Source organism: Ranitomeya variabilis, chromosome 5 (assembly GCF_051348905.1).
Source record: "Ranitomeya variabilis isolate aRanVar5 chromosome 5, aRanVar5.hap1, whole genome shotgun sequence".
In the NCBI taxonomy this organism is placed as follows: domain Eukaryota; kingdom Metazoa; phylum Chordata; class Amphibia; order Anura; family Dendrobatidae; genus Ranitomeya; species Ranitomeya variabilis.
Window position 1 is genome coordinate 231100625 of NC_135236.1, and position 17085 is coordinate 231117709.

The 17085-nt window shown below is 45.3% G+C and overlaps 1 protein-coding gene across 11 annotated transcripts in view; it reads left to right on the top strand.

Moving 5' to 3' along the window:
* The window catches only part of TJP1 (tight junction protein 1), a 623857-nt gene that overhangs the window by 413405 nt on the left and 193367 nt on the right, over window positions 1-17085 (top strand). Inside the window, exon 1 of one of the 11 annotated variants that reach the window (XM_077263893.1) lies at window positions 16884-16980. The exons of the other annotated variants lie outside the window; for them this stretch is intronic. The gene's annotated coding sequence lies outside the window, so the exon portion shown is untranslated. Of the gene's footprint in view, window positions 1-16883; window positions 16981-17085 lie in introns of those variants that run through there. 11 annotated transcript variants of the gene reach the window in all.

Here is a 17085-nt window from a genome sequence, read left to right on the forward strand (position 1 = left end):
CTTTCTGTTGCATGTTCCTGCTTCTAGACTACTATCAGCTAAGTTGGACTCTTAGTCCTAAGTTTGTTTGCATTTTTGTTCCAGTTCACAGTTATGTTATGTTTCTGTAGCTGGAAGCTCTTGTGGGCCGAAATTACCACTCCGGTGTCATGAGTTGACACATGAGTCTTAAAGTAATTTCGGGATGGTATTTTAATAGGGTTTTCAGCTGACCGTGAAGTTCCCTATTGTATCTTCTTACTATCTAGTAAGCGGACCTCGCTTTGCTGAACCTATCTTCATACTGCGTATGTCTTTTCCTCTGAACTCACCGTCAATATATGTGGGGGGCTTCTGTCTCCTTTTTGGGGGAATTTCCCTAGAGGTAAGTCAGGTCTGTTTTTTCCTCTATTAGGGTTAGTTAGTTCTCCGGCTGGCGCTGGGCGTCTAGGGATAAAACGTAGGTACGTCACCCGGCCACTGTTAGTTGTGTGGTAGGTTTAGCTCACGGTCAGCTCGAGATTCCATCTCCCAAGAGCTAGTCTGTTATTTAAGTTCTCTGACGTTCCCTTGTCATTGGGAACCATGACAGGTGACGTGGTTAGTGCGCACCCTCTGCCTGATCGTCAGTGTTGAACAAAGTCCAGCTCACCATGATCGACATCCTTGGAGACTCGGAGCACAGAACCGCTGTGTCAGGGCGTAGCAAATCAAAGAAAAAAGAGGAATCCAGCTCAACGAGGTAGTGAAAAAAACTTCTTTCTTTATTCACTTGAAAATATATTCAGTGGAGGATAAAAACATCAGCGATTACAAAAGATAAAATGCGATATCAACGCGTTTCTGGTGACCAAGCACCCTTAATCATGTCATGATTAAGGGTGCTTGGTCACCAGAAACGCGTTGATATCGCATTTTATCTTTTGTAATCGCTGATGTTTTTATCCTCCACTGAATATATTTTCAAGTGAATAAAGAAAGAAGTTTTTTTCACTACCTCGTTGAGCTGGATTCCTCTTTTTTTCTCTGAACGTCAGTGCAGAAGACGCTGAAGACGGAGCGGCGCCTGGAACGAGGAGCAGGTGAATATTGAAAGTGCTGGGGGCATGAGCGACGGAGAGGTGAGTATGTGATTTTTCTTATCGTAGCAACAGCAAATGGGGCAAGTGTCTGTATGGAGCATCTTATGGGGCCATAATCAACGTTTGTGCAGCACTATATGGGGCAAGTGTCTGTATGGGGCCATAATCAACGTTTGTGCAGCACTATATGGGGCAAATATCTTTATGGAGCATCTTGTAGGGCCATAATCAACATTTGTGCTGCATTATATTGGGCAAATGTGTCTATGGAGCATCTTATGGGGCCATTATTAACCTTTATGCAGGACTATATAGGGCATATTTTAATATGGAGCATCTTATGGGGCCATCATAAACTTTATGGAGCATTATATGGGGCTCCTGATTCAATATGGATATTCAAAAACACTTAACCTACTGATGTCTCAATTAATTTTACTTTTATTAGTATCTATTTTTACTTTTGACATTTACCGGTAGCTGCTGCATTTCCCACCCTGGGCTTATACTCGAGTCATTAAGTTTTCCCAGTTTTTTGTGGCAAAATTAGGGGGGTCGGCTTATACTCGGGTCGGCTTATACTCGAGTATATACGGTATATTAAATCCTCTCGGTATCCAAGTGTTACTGATTCAGCTTACATTACCAACACATGTCTGCCATCCAGAACCATACCTTGTGCTTTGCTACACAGGACATTTATGGATTTCAAAACTGACCCTTTATTTTGGCGTTAAACTTTTTTACTGAGTTGATCATATCATGGAATGATAAAATGAACAGTGATGTGAATTTGTGAAGTGCTATAGCAGCACATGCTGTATGCAGCGCCCCAGAGTCCTGGTCGTTGCAGTACTGTGGCTCCGCCACTATGGGGAGCCATGGTGCGTTCGATGGCACTGAAGGAGTTCATCTGATCAGGTATCACAGACACCAATACATTTCACCGCAGGGCCTCCGGGGGGAGCTAAGGGTGCTATTCATTAGGCCACTCCCCACCATAGTGGGTAAACCGGGGGTCAGGCAGGAAGTTAGATCAGAAAGCTGACTGGATTGAACGAAGCAACACCTTGTGGCAGAGGGTGTTGTGGAGGAAGAGACAGTAGGGTCTCTGCCAGGGGTGGGATCCTGGCAGAGGCTTGGCATTGGAAAGAACGTAACGGGACCGTGCCTGCTCAGAAGAGCGGCGGTGCCCTAAGAAAGGACTAGAAGCGAGATAGATTGTGCTGAGTGAGAAACGAGATCAAGCAATAGGAGAATTCCAGTAGGGGTCGTGCTGTAAGACCGAAGCAACACCCTACTGAGGCGCACTACCGGTGGCCGGAACGCCGAGGGAGTAGAATAACATTCAGCTTCAAGCAATACTCCAAACAGCGGCAGGACAGTCAGTTTAAGGCGGGCTGTCTAACACATATCACCTATGAAGTCTTGGGAGGCAATTGCGGGAGAGGGGCGTCTCTAGGGTCCCGGAAGAACTCCAGGCCTACCCGACAAACGGGTGCCGTTCTAACCGTAACATCAGGGAGGGACGGACGATTAGAAGAACATCATTTAATCGAGTTGTGAGGGAACTTAAGAAACAGACACAACAGTTGTGGGGTACTTTCCGTAAGCACAGCAGGGGAGGACTACAACACATAGCGCTAAGAAGGAAGGCACCGATTTCCACCTGTGAAGAGAACTCTGGAAGTGCCATTGGACCGGCCGGACTTGCGCAGCCTGGTGAACCGTATTCTGGACTGAGGACTCAGAGATCTCCAGTAAAGAGGTAAAGAGACTGCAACCTGGTGTCCTCGTTATTTACCGCGACCTGCACCCCACAACTGCACCAACATCCACACCGATCATTCACTGTGCGCCCCACGGCAGGGTCACGGACCGGGGCCTAGCCGCCGTGACAACCCCAGAAGCAGAGACTCAGAGGCCCGGTACCGGGTACCCCTCGGCCCTGCGGCAGTGGGGGCGCTACAAACTTGGCGTCACGAACAGGATCTACTTAAGCCTGAAGAATCAGGTCATGTGTGCCTAGAGACTGTGATTTGTTGTGCTTGAACTGTACTTTATTGCAAAGACTGTGTGCTACCATTGACCAAGAGAAGTTCCCGCCAAAAGCCGCCGCCATTGCTACTTCGGAGAAGAAGGGCGTGCTATGGGAGGAGACTACCAGAATGGCGCGAGAAATGGATACCGCCCCCTGCGCTTCTGGCTGCAAAGAGATGACCTGCCCCAAAGCAGAGAACCGCCCCCTGACTTGCGACGGCAGGAACGAGGTGAAGAAGGAGCCCGACTTCGGAGAAATGGCGGAGCCAGTTGCATGCGTTGCCGCCGAATGCCCGATAGCGACGATGAGCAGCAAGTGCCCGAGCAACAGCGAGGTGATCCCGGCCTGCCCTTACCCATCAGAGGCGGACTCGCGTCCACCGCCGGTGAAGGAGCTGAACCTACCAAACCCGACCTCGGAACCAGCGGAGGAGGAGCCATGGAGAGCGAAGCCGCATCCGGAGGCTGCCGAGGAGGAACCGTGGTCCGGGCTGCAGCCGCCTCCAGTGTCCTTGTCAGCGGAACGGATCGACATCGGTGAAACCACATCGGGCGCAGGTATGAAAGACACCCCTGCCTCCATGCCCGATCCCGCTCCCGTGACCGACCCTCCCCGCAACAGTAACTCCTCGTTCACAATTGAGCGGGCGGTCCTCACCCCCAGCGCGATGGGGGAGTTGTTACCGCCATTACCAACTAAGTGGGGAGAGCCCATAGAAATGGACCCAAGTGGAGTGATGTTTCGGTGGGATACCCCCTGGGTCGAGCAGGATGGGGTTCCAGTGGATGGTCTCACTATTGCGATACTTACCTGGGACCAGTACAAGCAATGCGTGCTCCAGCACTGGGGGCAGCGCAACGAAGTTGAAAAACGGGAACTGCAAAGCAAGAAGTTGATATATGGTGGAATGGATGTGGTAAGACGAGGAATTGTGTCGGCCTTCCACCCCAAGAAAGGATGGGGCTCCATTTGGGAGTCGGGTCTACCTACTGGCATCTTCGTTGCTGGCTACGACGTGGAAACTCCCTGCTGTGATCGGGAAGGCGAGTCACTACGGGAGGGAGATCAGGTGACGTACACCCGTCACCAGAGTGCGCAAGGATGGCGTGCCCGGAAGGTACAGCGATGTGAGTCTGAGAGAGTCTCACCTGTGGCCCCAACTACGGTTGGTCCAGAGTTGCCGGATCTTGTTACTGTCTCCACTGTGCGCTTTGTGGTAGCTCCCGAGCTTGCCCGCCGGGTTAATCTTCAAATCCAGACACCGAGTGACCTGGTGGCCCCTGCGGGGCTTGCCGCTGGAATCCGTGCCACCGTGGACGGGGCCCAGGAGCCAAGGCCACCTGAATAAGAATAAACCTCGGAAAAATGAAAATGTAAATAGTTCTCCTTTTAACTGTTTGTTTACTGTTTGCTGCTAAACCCGTCCAGGGTTAACTTTTTATGGATCCCTTAGTTGACCCGGGATCCTTATTGTTTGTTTTTCTACAAGTTTTACAAACTGAGAAATCATGAACAGTGCATGATCCAAACTTTCTTGTAAATAGTTTGCACCTTATTAAAGGCGCTTCCTACTGGTTTCATTTAAAGACTCTTTGCGAAGATACCGTTCTGGAACCTTTGCTGAACAAAGACTGGTAGGCTGAGAAGACGAGCTACCTCAGAAAGACTTGATCCTCTTTTAAAGGGGATGTCCAACAGCGTACTTACGAGAGATACTGTTTTAAGAACAGTAATGCCATGGTAATGTTGGAATGAGAAAAGTTGTATGTGTTTTAACTAGTTAAATGTGAAGAAATGCTGATGATGATGCTCTGGAAGAAATGTAACTGCTTTGCATACAGGAAAGTTATGTGTGTTCAATTTGTTTAAAATGTGAAACCTAGATAATGTTCTTTGAAAAAGAAAGATGCAGAAAGCCCGTAGGGGTAGATTTAGAGTTCTGCTTAAGTAAAAGTAAGAAAGTAATAATGAAGGTGAGGATAGAAGGTAAACCCTGAGTCCCCATAGAAAGTTAGAAATGTGTTACTAAGGACAGAAAGTGGACCCGTAGGGGTTAGTGAGTGAGTCCTAATAGGAGCCAAGTAGAGCCGGCTCCATGTTCTCTAATTGAAAGGAATGTTATGTCTATACCATGTATAGTAGAGAAAGGCAGTAGGCCCTGGCTGAACGGGGCGGTCCTGTAAAAGAAAGGAGAGGCAGTAGGTCTGGTGCCATAGGGACAGGCGGTCCTGCAGATTCAAAGTAGGAGAATGTAAAAGTTAAAATACCTTATAATGTGATTATAGGAAGGTCTTTAGCGGATTAAGAGTGTATATCCTTAAAGGCAAAGTTAAATTATTGGTCAATAATGTTTGCACTTAGTAGAATACCCGGTTGGGTAAGAAAAGCTAATTATAGCATGTTGCTATGATATTTAATTATGTTTGTAACGTTAAAGTGTCCTCACCTCCCATAAAGGGAAGCCTGTTCAAGTATACTTATTGTTTTGCACTCAACAAAATTGTATGTCTTTTTGCTAACTTGTATTGTTGTTTTCTTCCCAGTCCCGGAGTACTGTGTTTAACCAGGGGGGAGTGCAGCGCCCCAGAGTCCTGGTCGTTGCAGTACTGTGGCTCCGCCACTATGGGGAGCCATGGTGCGTTCGATGGCACTGAAGGAGTTCATCTGATCAGGTATCACAGACACCAATACATTTCACCGCAGGGCCTCCGGGGGGAGCTAAGGGTGCTATTCATTAGGCCACTCCCCACCATAGTGGGTAAACCGGGGGTCAGGCAGGAAGTTAGATCAGAAAGCTGACTGGATTGAACGAAGCAACACCTTGTGGCAGAGGGTGTTGTGGAGGAAGAGACAGTAGGGTCTCTGCCAGGGGTGGGATCCTGGCAGAGGCTTGGCATTGGAAAGAACGTAACGGGACCGTGCCTGCTCAGAAGAGCGGCGGTGCCCTAAGAAAGGACTAGAAGCGAGATAGATTGTGCTGAGTGAGAAACGAGATCAAGCAATAGGAGAATTCCAGTAGGGGTCGTGCTGTAAGACCGAAGCAACACCCTACTGAGGCGCACTACCGGTGGCCGGAACGCCGAGGGAGTAGAATAACATTCAGCTTCAAGCAATACTCCAAACAGCGGCAGGACAGTCAGTTTAAGGCGGGCTGTCTAACACATATCACCTATGAAGTCTTGGGAGGCAATTGCGGGAGAGGGGCGTCTCTAGGGTCCCGGAAGAACTCCAGGCCTACCCGACAAACGGGTGCCGTTCTAACCGTAACATCAGGGAGGGACGGACGATTAGAAGAACATCATTTAATCGAGTTGTGAGGGAACTTAAGAAACAGACACAACAGTTGTGGGGTACTTTCCGTAAGCACAGCAGGGGAGGACTACAACACATAGCGCTAAGAAGGAAGGCACCGATTTCCACCTGTGAAGAGAACTCTGGAAGTGCCATTGGACCGGCCGGACTTGCGCAGCCTGGTGAACCGTATTCTGGACTGAGGACTCAGAGATCTCCAGTAAAGAGGTAAAGAGACTGCAACCTGGTGTCCTCGTTATTTACCGCGACCTGCACCCCACAACTGCACCGACATCCACACCGATCATTCACTGTGCGCCCCACGGCAGGGTCACGGACCGGGGCCTAGCCGCCGTGACAACCCCAGAAGCAGAGACTCAGAGGCCCGGTACCGGGTACCCCTCGGCCCTGCGGCAGTGGGGGCGCTACACTGTATGCATACACAGACCCCAGGAAATCAATCCTAGGGAAAAGAGAGACCTACTTGCTAGATTTTGTTAAACCTAGTGAATAGATATTATTATTATTTATTATTATAGCGCCATTTATTCCATGGCGCTTTATATGTGAGGAGGGGTATACATAATAAAAATAAGTACAATAATCTTGAAAAATACAAGTCACAACTGGTACTGGTAGTTTGGGGGATGTACTTACAAAGTGACCAGTTCTTGATCTAAAAGTGTAGCCAGCTGATATGAATACTTTATTACATTTTTTTCTTTAACAGAACCTAGCAAATAGGTCTCTCTTTTCCTTAGGATTGATTTCCTGGGGCCTATGTATGTATATATGATATTTTGGTAGACTAATTGCTCCCATACTTTAGACAGACTGTGTTAATGAACACATGCTATATTGTAGTTTATTATTCTTTTCCATTTTCCAGTAATTCTCAGTTAATTTATTATTTATTTCCACTCAGCAACATATTCTGCAGATCTGTACAGAGATTGTCACCATTTACATCAAGCCCTGATAGGTTGGGTGTACGGTATGATAGGCTGGGCTTAGTGTATGAAATTAAAGGCCTATCTGGTACAGAACCTCGTCTCCATGCATCTCCTGTTATTTGAATGCTCATTGCAAAAGTTTTATATATATATTATTTTTTTCTTACTTTTTTTGCATTTTCATCAGCAAAAATTTCATTTTTTTGTGTGGAATTTACATCGGTATATACTTGACATCATTATACCTTATTTTGCATTGACCCCTCGGTAAGAACAGTGTTCAGTTTATAAGACGCACCCCCATTTTCCCCCTAATTTTGGGGATCATAAAAATGTGTCTTATAATCTGAAAAATACGGCATACTTTATTTCCGGTCAGCAGCATATTCTGCAAGGCTGTACAGAGATTGTCACTATTTTCATCACACCCTGATAGGCTAGGCTTAGAGTATGAAAAGTAGGACCTAGCTAGTACAGAAATTGTCTTTTGTATTGTCATCAGCAAAATACTTTTTGAGCAATTTACATCAGTATAGGGTAAGTTGACATTTGCGTATATGTGTGCAGCGTATCATCTGCATGCGCAAATGCATTCAAAAAAGCGTGCAAACGCATGCTTACGCATGACTGCAAAAAAAACTGCGTTTGTATGCGTTTTTGTCTGCGTTTGCTTTTTTTATGCGCATGCGTTCAATATTTCCAGGTGGGCGTGTCTCAATCAGTTCCTGGACATTCGCAGTCTGAAGTACGCAAGTGCATCGAACGCATGCATACGCAAGGACGTGCACACGCATGCATTCCCATAGACAGTGATGCGTTTTTTAACACACTCATCCACATGCGCATGCCTGCGCATATTTGATGGTTTTTTAACGCTTCCAAAAATGCAACATGTTGCGTTCGCCAGACCCCTCCGCACACTGAGAAACGACGCATGCGTACGCAGAGACAGGCGAACTGATGCAAATGCATGTCCCTGCGTACGCCATGTTAAAGATAGGTACGCATGACGCATACAGATCTATGCGGATGATACGCTGCGCACAGAGACGTAAATGTGTAACCACCCATATACTTAGATTATACCAGGGGTCTCAAACGTGGCTGGGTATATGGACCGCATATAGAAAAAAATTAGAATTTGGGGGGACGCATTATTTGAAGGACGAAGGGACATTTTTTATGTTGGCAGAACTTTATTTCAGTATAATATGTGCCTTGGATGCACATTCAATTGAAATGTATTACCGCGCAGAGACTAACCCTATCCTTTATAATCACTAAATCTCAGGTGTGGTGGTCCACTCTGTGCATAGAAAATCAATAAACCTGATCTCATTGATGGCGAGATTGAAGCTAGGACAGAGCAGGAGTCAGGTGCAAATAACAAGTTACGGGTCTCTGATTTGAAGCTATGGGTCAGTGGCTCGGAGACGCTGGCGTGTGGCTGCTCTATACATAGGTCACTTATTTTCTTACCACTACATGCTATTTCTTTAGGGATGTTTTAAGCTTTTTTACGTTACCTGTTTTATTATTACTAACTTATATGACATTCACTTTGTCTTGGGTATGCTGGTATACTCCGTTTTCCTAAATTATTAAGTACACCTCTTTCGTGGGGGGTCACACAGGCTCCTAAGTTTTGCATGTTTCTGAGGGTGAGGGTGTCTTGGGCAGGCCACTTACCAGGGTGCACCCCTTATTGGAGCTTATACACTCTTTTTAATTGTTTTTCAATGTTTAGTCCTATATATGCTGTTTTGAATAAAGCTTATTTATTTTGTTTTGATTTGGTAATTTGTGTAGTTTATTACCTTTACCAGTGCCCTTATCATGCATCCGCTTTCTCTTGCACGGCTATGACAATGTAGGACTAAGGTGCCAAGGGTCCACCAGTAACCAACTCCAGGGCCGCACTTTTCAGCTACATGAAATGTGACATTCTCCTCAATCACAAATGTATATAACAATGAACGGGGTAGATTATTAAATGAATAAGATGCTGCCTGTGTCTGTACATGGCCATTCAAGTATATAGTACCAAGTACTGCTCATAGAGGAGGGTGGTCCACTATTGCACAGGGGCCCACCAGAGGATTTTCCAGTTCTCCTGTGGGCCAGTCCAATCCTGACTCTGTATACATTACATGTGTGTGGCACTTTACTTGTATTTGCATTTCAGTTATTCATATTTAGTTAGTTGCATAATAATAGTAACATGACTGAGGCCATCTGTATAGATTGTACAGTCCACTGAAAAAAGCAGCATTTAGAAAACGAAAATACGCCTTCATAAATGTAAATTGAAAGAGTTTATCTCACAGAGCAGACCACATATAACAAGAAGGCCAGGTTCATACGGCCATCCCGTGTGCACCTTGGTGTGGTAGTCTGCGTAATAGACGAGTATAGAAGCTGCCTGCTATGTACCTGCACTAGTCTGCTCTGTAAATCAGACCAAAGAAGTGCAGACTGTGAAGTTTTCCATGCAGACCATTGGTCCGAGTGGCAAAATGAGCCATGGGCACTAGCTGTAGCGGATGTGTGCTCTCTCTGTTCGCAGTCTGTGGTACACACGGACCGCATACTACGTTCATCAGAACGAGCCCCTAAGAATGGAAAGTCAAGACGAGACTTTTGATAGAAAACATCAAGACTATCTAACATCTAATCTTGGATTGTATGGAGTGAAAACACCAAGATTAATTTGTTTAGGAATGATAGGAACAGAGCATAGAGAACAGTGTGGAGGCATTGTTAGGGCTCATACTCACCAGTGAGAAACTCGGATGAGTCTCGCACTTCAATACCCGGCACTGCTGCCGGCACTCAAGAGCGGAGCGTGCGGCTCCATGTATTCCTATGCGGCCGCACGCTCCGCTCCTGAGTGCCGGGTATTAACATGCGAGACTCATCCGAGTTTCTCGCTGGTGAGAATGAGCCCGTAGAGCATTTGCACGTATGGCTTCCATTGGCACTGAGTCATTGATGTACTGATAATGTGGCCGCAGACAGGAGTAGCAGGAACACTTGTCAGATGGCATCCACTGCTGCAAAACTGATAATCATAACTCAGCTGGTGAATCCACCACTGTTTCCATGACGTTCCCCTCTGAAAAAGGATGTTAGGAGATCGGCTGGCACAAAAGAAGCCTGGAGGTCCGGTGGGTGAGTATATGTTTTATTTTCAGACCACCATGGACCATTATAATATATAAAAGTGTTAAAAAACAACCAACATGAGAAAACTCAATTGAAAATACAATGAAAAGCAAAGCGAAATGCTGTGTTTAAAGGGAACCTGTCACCCCCCCAGGCGTATGAAACGAGCCGGGCGCCGCCTCCTCAGCGCTGTTTTGAAAATAGCCGGCGCTCTTTTTTCCTGCCTGGTGCAGGCGCAGTGAGCGCTGCCCGTCTTTCCTCATATGCAGTCCGCCCGGCGCCAAGAAGATGTGAGTGACAGCTGTGTGGCATCTGAAGCAGGGGGGAAACGCCGGCCTCCTTGACTGAAGACCAGGTATTTCTGACAAATTAAAAAACGGATTATTTCTCTAGTTACAGCACCCAGAACTAAAAGAGCCACCTTGTCAGAATGCAGCATTACTGCTGCACAAGGTGGCTCTTTTAGTTTGAAACGACTGGGGGGGGGGGGGGTGACAGGTTTCCTTTAATTTTAGCCTAAAGTCCCACGTGCAGGGTGTGATGATCGTACGACAAATGACAAAATGCTTGTTTGTCAACTGATTGCACTTTTTATGCTGGAATAAAAATGCTGAATTATTGCCGGGTGGGAGCACATCCCTTCATGTACATAGGGAGCGTGGTGCCAACAGTGATGTAAAGTGTGCGGCAAGAGGAGGGGGTGTACGAAAACCCCTCCTGGTCATTTTGAAAAAACTAAAATTAATTAATATAGAAAATCAGTTGTTGCAGATAAACTATCTGACTTTGCAAAAGGAACTTTGTGTCTCATTCAGACGTCTTTTTTTTTTCTCATCTGCGAAAAAAAAATGACTGATTTCTAATGTGCAGGACCAGATTTTTATCATTGTGTTTTCAGCTCAGTAAGATATGAACAGTAAAGATGAGCAAATATGTTTGGCTCCCTCCTTATTCGGGGCACTTACCGAATAAGCTGCAGAGGGAACCCGGATACCTGGAGCACTCCCGATAATCAGCTATCCTGTGCCACGACTTGTGTGACGTCACAGCACATGTATGGAGAGCCTGTGTTGGGCTACCAATGCATGAGTTGTGACTGTCACAGCGGCACCGAACACCTGATTATTGGGAGCGCTCCAGGTATCCGTGTTCCAGATGCAGCTATTCGGGAAGTGCTATAGCTATTCGATAAACACTAATTGTTCGGCCGACAGCCATCTAATGTGTATGGCCAGTCGTAGTAACCAGTAAAATACGTGACTTAGTAAGCTCCCCATGTTCTACAATGCACAAGGCCTGTAAGATAAAGTTGTACCAAAAAGATGAATTGCTCTAAGTAGCAGACGCTAAGTTATAGTTTTTAATTGCTAAGTAAAGGACGTTACAAAGAACTTTTAACTACTGAAATAATAAGAAAGCTCTGAAAGCTTTCAAGATTTTGGCGTGAATAGTTTCGGTGTGATGTTACTCTTTGCAGGGAGAAGAGGTCCATGTTATGACCCTACCAGTCCTATCGGGATTGTTGTTGCTCTCAGGGGGGAGGGGTGAGAATGATTTGGGATCTCTGCTCTTTTACCTCCTCCGAGTCCTGACATGAGTTTCAGAGGGACGGGAAGGGAGGGGTCCATCCTGCTGGGAAGCATCAGCTAAGGAATTTGGGTTAATGAAGCTATTTTTAAAGTCCTCAACACCAGGACCACTATTACACATGGAGCTTGCCCACACATTTACACCAGCACCTGCTTCTAAAACCAGACCTTGCTTTTGCTAGTGTTTCAGGCTTTTTTTTTTTTCATTTGTAGGCATTTTTTCAGCTTTTTATTCCATTGTAGAGATGCTGTGCTCACATGTCATTTCATACGTCCAACACTAAACATGGAGGGTTGTAGTGCGAGGATCGGCTGTCGTTGGTGTGATACAAAGAGGAAGCACCGGACTGTTACTTTAAAGCTTGTTATTAAAAAATGTACAATATCCTTTTAAAAAAGCTATAAGCTTAGAATATTAAAAAAGCTAAAATAAATCGACTATAAAAATGTTTTATTCAGTTGATCGCAGTGTATAAAAAATGCTGAGCTGAAGAAAACTAACGCACTCCTAAATGCTTAATATGCAAAGCTGAACTTGTGCGGCAGCAGAACGGCAATTCATGCCAGTGCCAACGTTCGGCACAATATTTTCTATTTTAGATTCTGCCCACACTATTGGAGTCGAGTCATTTTACTATTACTTCTAGTAAGAAGAGCAGTAGTATAAGATCGGCGTCACACTACCGTAGAATACGGGCTAGTGCTATGTGAGAAAACATCGCATAGCACTCAGACCAGTGTTAATCTATGGGGCAGCTCACATCACCGTATTTTTTCTCCGGCGTATTGTACGTGCGTGTAAAATCACAGCATGCCGCGATCGTCACCGAGATTTGGCCGAGACTCACCAATGCAAGCCTATGGGTGTGAGAAAAAAAACGCACAGCACTCGGACCATTGGGGTGCTGTCCGATTTTTAACACACCAGTGTCCTTTGAAAAGCCAGCAATTCATCTTCCGCATACAGTAAAATCACACTGACAGGTTAGAGTAGAGTAGATAGAGTAAGTATATACACATAGAATACATATATAAATATGTCAGTGACACACACATATACATATGTATATATATTACATACATGGATAGATAGATGTAATTCATCTGCCATGTTCTGTAAAATCACTGCAGGAGCCGACAGGATAGAAGAGATGAATTACATACAGTAAATACAAATGGAATAGGTAGATATATTGATGTCAGTGACAAATATAATTAATATAGTGTGTGTGCAAATTACTGGACATGTATTTAATTAATAAAAGATTATTATTTTTTTTTTACATGGTGTGGGCTCTTGCACAATTTTCGTAACCAGCAGAGGGAGAGCCGACGGCTGGGGGCAGATGTTTATAGCCTGGGAAGGAGGTAATATCCATGGAGCTTCCCAGGCTATTAATATCAGCTCATAGCTGGATAATTAGCCTTTACTGGCTATTAAAATGGGGGACCCTAAAAAATAATGATGTAGGGTCCCCTATAATTAATAACCAGCAAAGGCTATGCAGGCAGCTGTCTATGCAGACAGCTAATATTAATAGCCTAATAAAGGGTCATAGAAAATGCCCCCCCAGGCTAAAAACATCAGCTGTCAGCCACCCCAGAAAAGGAGCATCTCTAAGATGCGCCAATTCTGGCATTTAGCCTCACTCTTCCCACATGCTCTGTAGCAGTGGCAAGTGGGGTAATAGTTGGGGGGGTTGATATCACTGTCAGGCGACATCAAGCTCAGAGGTTAGTAAAGGAGAGGCATCCATAAGATGCCCCCATTACTAACCCCATAGTCACATTGTAAGAAAACAGACACCTAGAAAAAAGTATTTAAATTGAAAGACACAGACTCCTTTAATATTTTTAATTAAGCCATATTTACGACCTTGCCTACTTCCCCGATGCCCTCGCAGAGATGCTTTAAATCCATTTGTCCCACGACGAGTCCAGCTCTGCTACATCTAGATGGCAGGCTGCATGATGCGACCATACAGCCTGTCATCCGGCAGACACACTGAGCACCATGTGCTCAGTGTCTCTGTGTGAACTGCTATTCCCTGTCTGAGGGCACTGTGAGTGTAAGAAAGTTCTCCTGCTTGTGGTGCTGTCTGACAGGTCCCGGGAGTTCACAGCCAGTGAACTCACTTTACCTTTCTGACGTCAGTGCGAGCGCCGTGGGAATAACCAAACCAGGTAGTGATAACTATCACTGGCAAGATCAGAAGCGAGGAGGAGGGTTCTTATACCTGCTGGGTGTAACAAACTCAGAACAGCTGATGCAACCCAAGACAGAGAACTGGAGTTCAACTAAGCAGTTTAATCCTTGCAGCACCAGAGAAAAGAAAGCCAGAACTGCTAATAGGACGATGATGCTGTTCTAACTACCGCAGGTGCAGGGCTGAACTGGCCATCTGGAAAATGCCAGAAGGGTCTGTCTGGTCATGGGCCATTTGTCTGCAACGTTGTTAGCAGAATCAGTGTTCTCAAGATACTCATACTGTTAAGAGTTGTGATGGAGCACAAAGTCGCTTTATTCAGTCACTTACTCCAGCAGGCCACGGGAATCATTAGAAAATTTTGGTCTCGTAGTAAATCTTGCTTTCCTCCATCCAGGGTAATATTAGAAATATATCCCATCTAGTGCTTGGGGACTGGGACAACATGGGCCTGTGTGATTTCAAATGCCAGGGATGAATTTCAGCCCCAGTCCGTACCTGCGCAGGTGTATGTGTCACCAGACGCTTTAATCGTCTGCCCCCATTCTGTCGCGGTATCCCCGTGACATACATGCTGTTTGTGAAACTAATTTTGGGATTCTTAGTGGAGACACCCAGTTGTGGGTCGATTAATGAAGATTGGCATTTTGTATGCCAGTCTTGATCCAGTGTGTGCTGCAGTACGAAGCATCAAATTATTCAAAAGGCATGTCTCTTAATAAATGTGGCACATCATTTATCAGCTGCTGTGCGACAGCATCCCAGATGTGTTCCAGTCACAGACTGCAGTATATTTCTTTCATAATTTATATGCTCGACCATATGGCGTCAGATATATGGTCGTATATGGTGGAAGATGTGCCACAACTCGTCATGAATTAGATGAGATGTGGCATCACACCCCAGCTCTGCCCATTTTGGCAAAACTGGTGTGAAAACACCAAAACTTGTAAAATCTTTGTGAAGCTCCACTTTGCACAAAAAATGTATAATTTTACAAAGCAGTTTACATAAGAATTCTGGCGTAATCGCTTTGATGAACCGCGTTTATATGTGCCTCGCATATGAGCCTTTCTATTGTTTACATTACTTTTATTTTTCAAAAAAAGGCCGATAATATTCAGTGCTTGCTCACAATGCAGAATTATTAGGATTCCAGAAAGGACTGTACAAGTTACCCTAATTAGAATAAGGCTCTGTACAGACTAAATCTGCCAACATTGTACGTTTGTGGAGATTCGCTGGTGTAGCTCTGATGTATGTCACTGTATACACATATTGCTGTGCATTCTGGTGCATAACTTGAGGAAGCCCTAAGGGACACTTTTTTGGCATTCAAGGGTGAACGGAACAATGTGGATAGGTTTGATGTGTACACTGGGAGCTTTTTCTGGTACATTAAAACAAACAACTTTGCAATTTACCTCTTATTAAAAATCCTCTCTCTTCCCAAGAGAATAATAATAATAATCTTTATTTTTATATAGCGCTAACATATTCTGCAGCGCTTTACAGCTTGCACACATTATCATCGCTGTCCCCAATGGGGCTCACAATTTAGAATCCCTATCAGTATGCCTTTTGGAATGTGGGAGGAAACTGGAGAACCCGGAGGAAACCCACGCAAACACAGGGAGAACATACAAACTTAGAGAAAAATGTTTAATTCCATAGTGTGCAGCTGCTTGCAAAGGTTATCAGCCGCACTGCGGTCTCAGAATGCCCAGTTACATAGGTAAGGATTTTTCGCCGAAAGCAGGCTAAATCTTTACAGCCTGATTGCACTGCTCTTAAGCTGGCAAGATCTCTCCATCTGACCAGCCTAAGTTCCCCTGTGCTTTTCAATGATGCAGGGACATAGCTGCTTCTGCTAGCATCCTGGGAGAGTGCACAGTTTGGACCAGCGGCACAACCATACCACTGGTCTGAACTGTCAATCTTCGGGAGGACACCACCCTCAGCATGAAGCTGCAGCTGGAAGGGCTGCTGTCCTGAAGAAAAGTATGGGAAATAACCCCTTTAAGCTGATGACGGACATTAGGTAACTTGGTTTAAGACATTTTCACTCCACAGTATAGGAAAATACATTGGAGAACTGGATGAAGTCTAATATGATTGGTCCTTTTTTCCATAGAGATTATAAGGTAGGATCTACCAGCAAGGAAACATGTTAGATTCTTGGCAGATCCAGGAACTTCTTCTGTATGAGCAGGATCCCAGCATTGCAAAGCAGCAGAGCCAACTGCTGAGCTGCACATATTAATAGGTAAAAGGTCTGCTGTGAAATGTATCTAATACACTCGGTAACTTGTAGCTGAAGCGTCATTGGCGTACATGGCCGAAGATTAATAAATACACTAAGTTCTGGTACTATTTTGATGCCTGGGTGGAAGCAGTGTTACCTGAAATACAGGTGTGTATGGGTGGACTACAACCTGCTTCTTCGGAGCGGTGAGTAACGCTCTCATTACCTGAAGGTAGGGGTGGAGTGTAAGTGGTATAGGTTGTATGTGTGCACTTGCTGACATTACTTGTACATTGTGCCAGACAGTCTCCTCCTTAGAGGATTTCTGCATTGCAGTGAACGCTGTGTGGAGGCCACACTCTTACTGGATAGTTTGTTGTTCCTGTACAGAGTGAAACTATGCAGTTTCGATGTGAGGCCACGTATTGGTATGTACACCTAGTAGACTTTGAGCGATAAGAGTGAACACTCCTTGCTTTATGCCTTAGGTTTACACAACTAGGACAGATCGCTGTCTGTGTGAATTAATACGA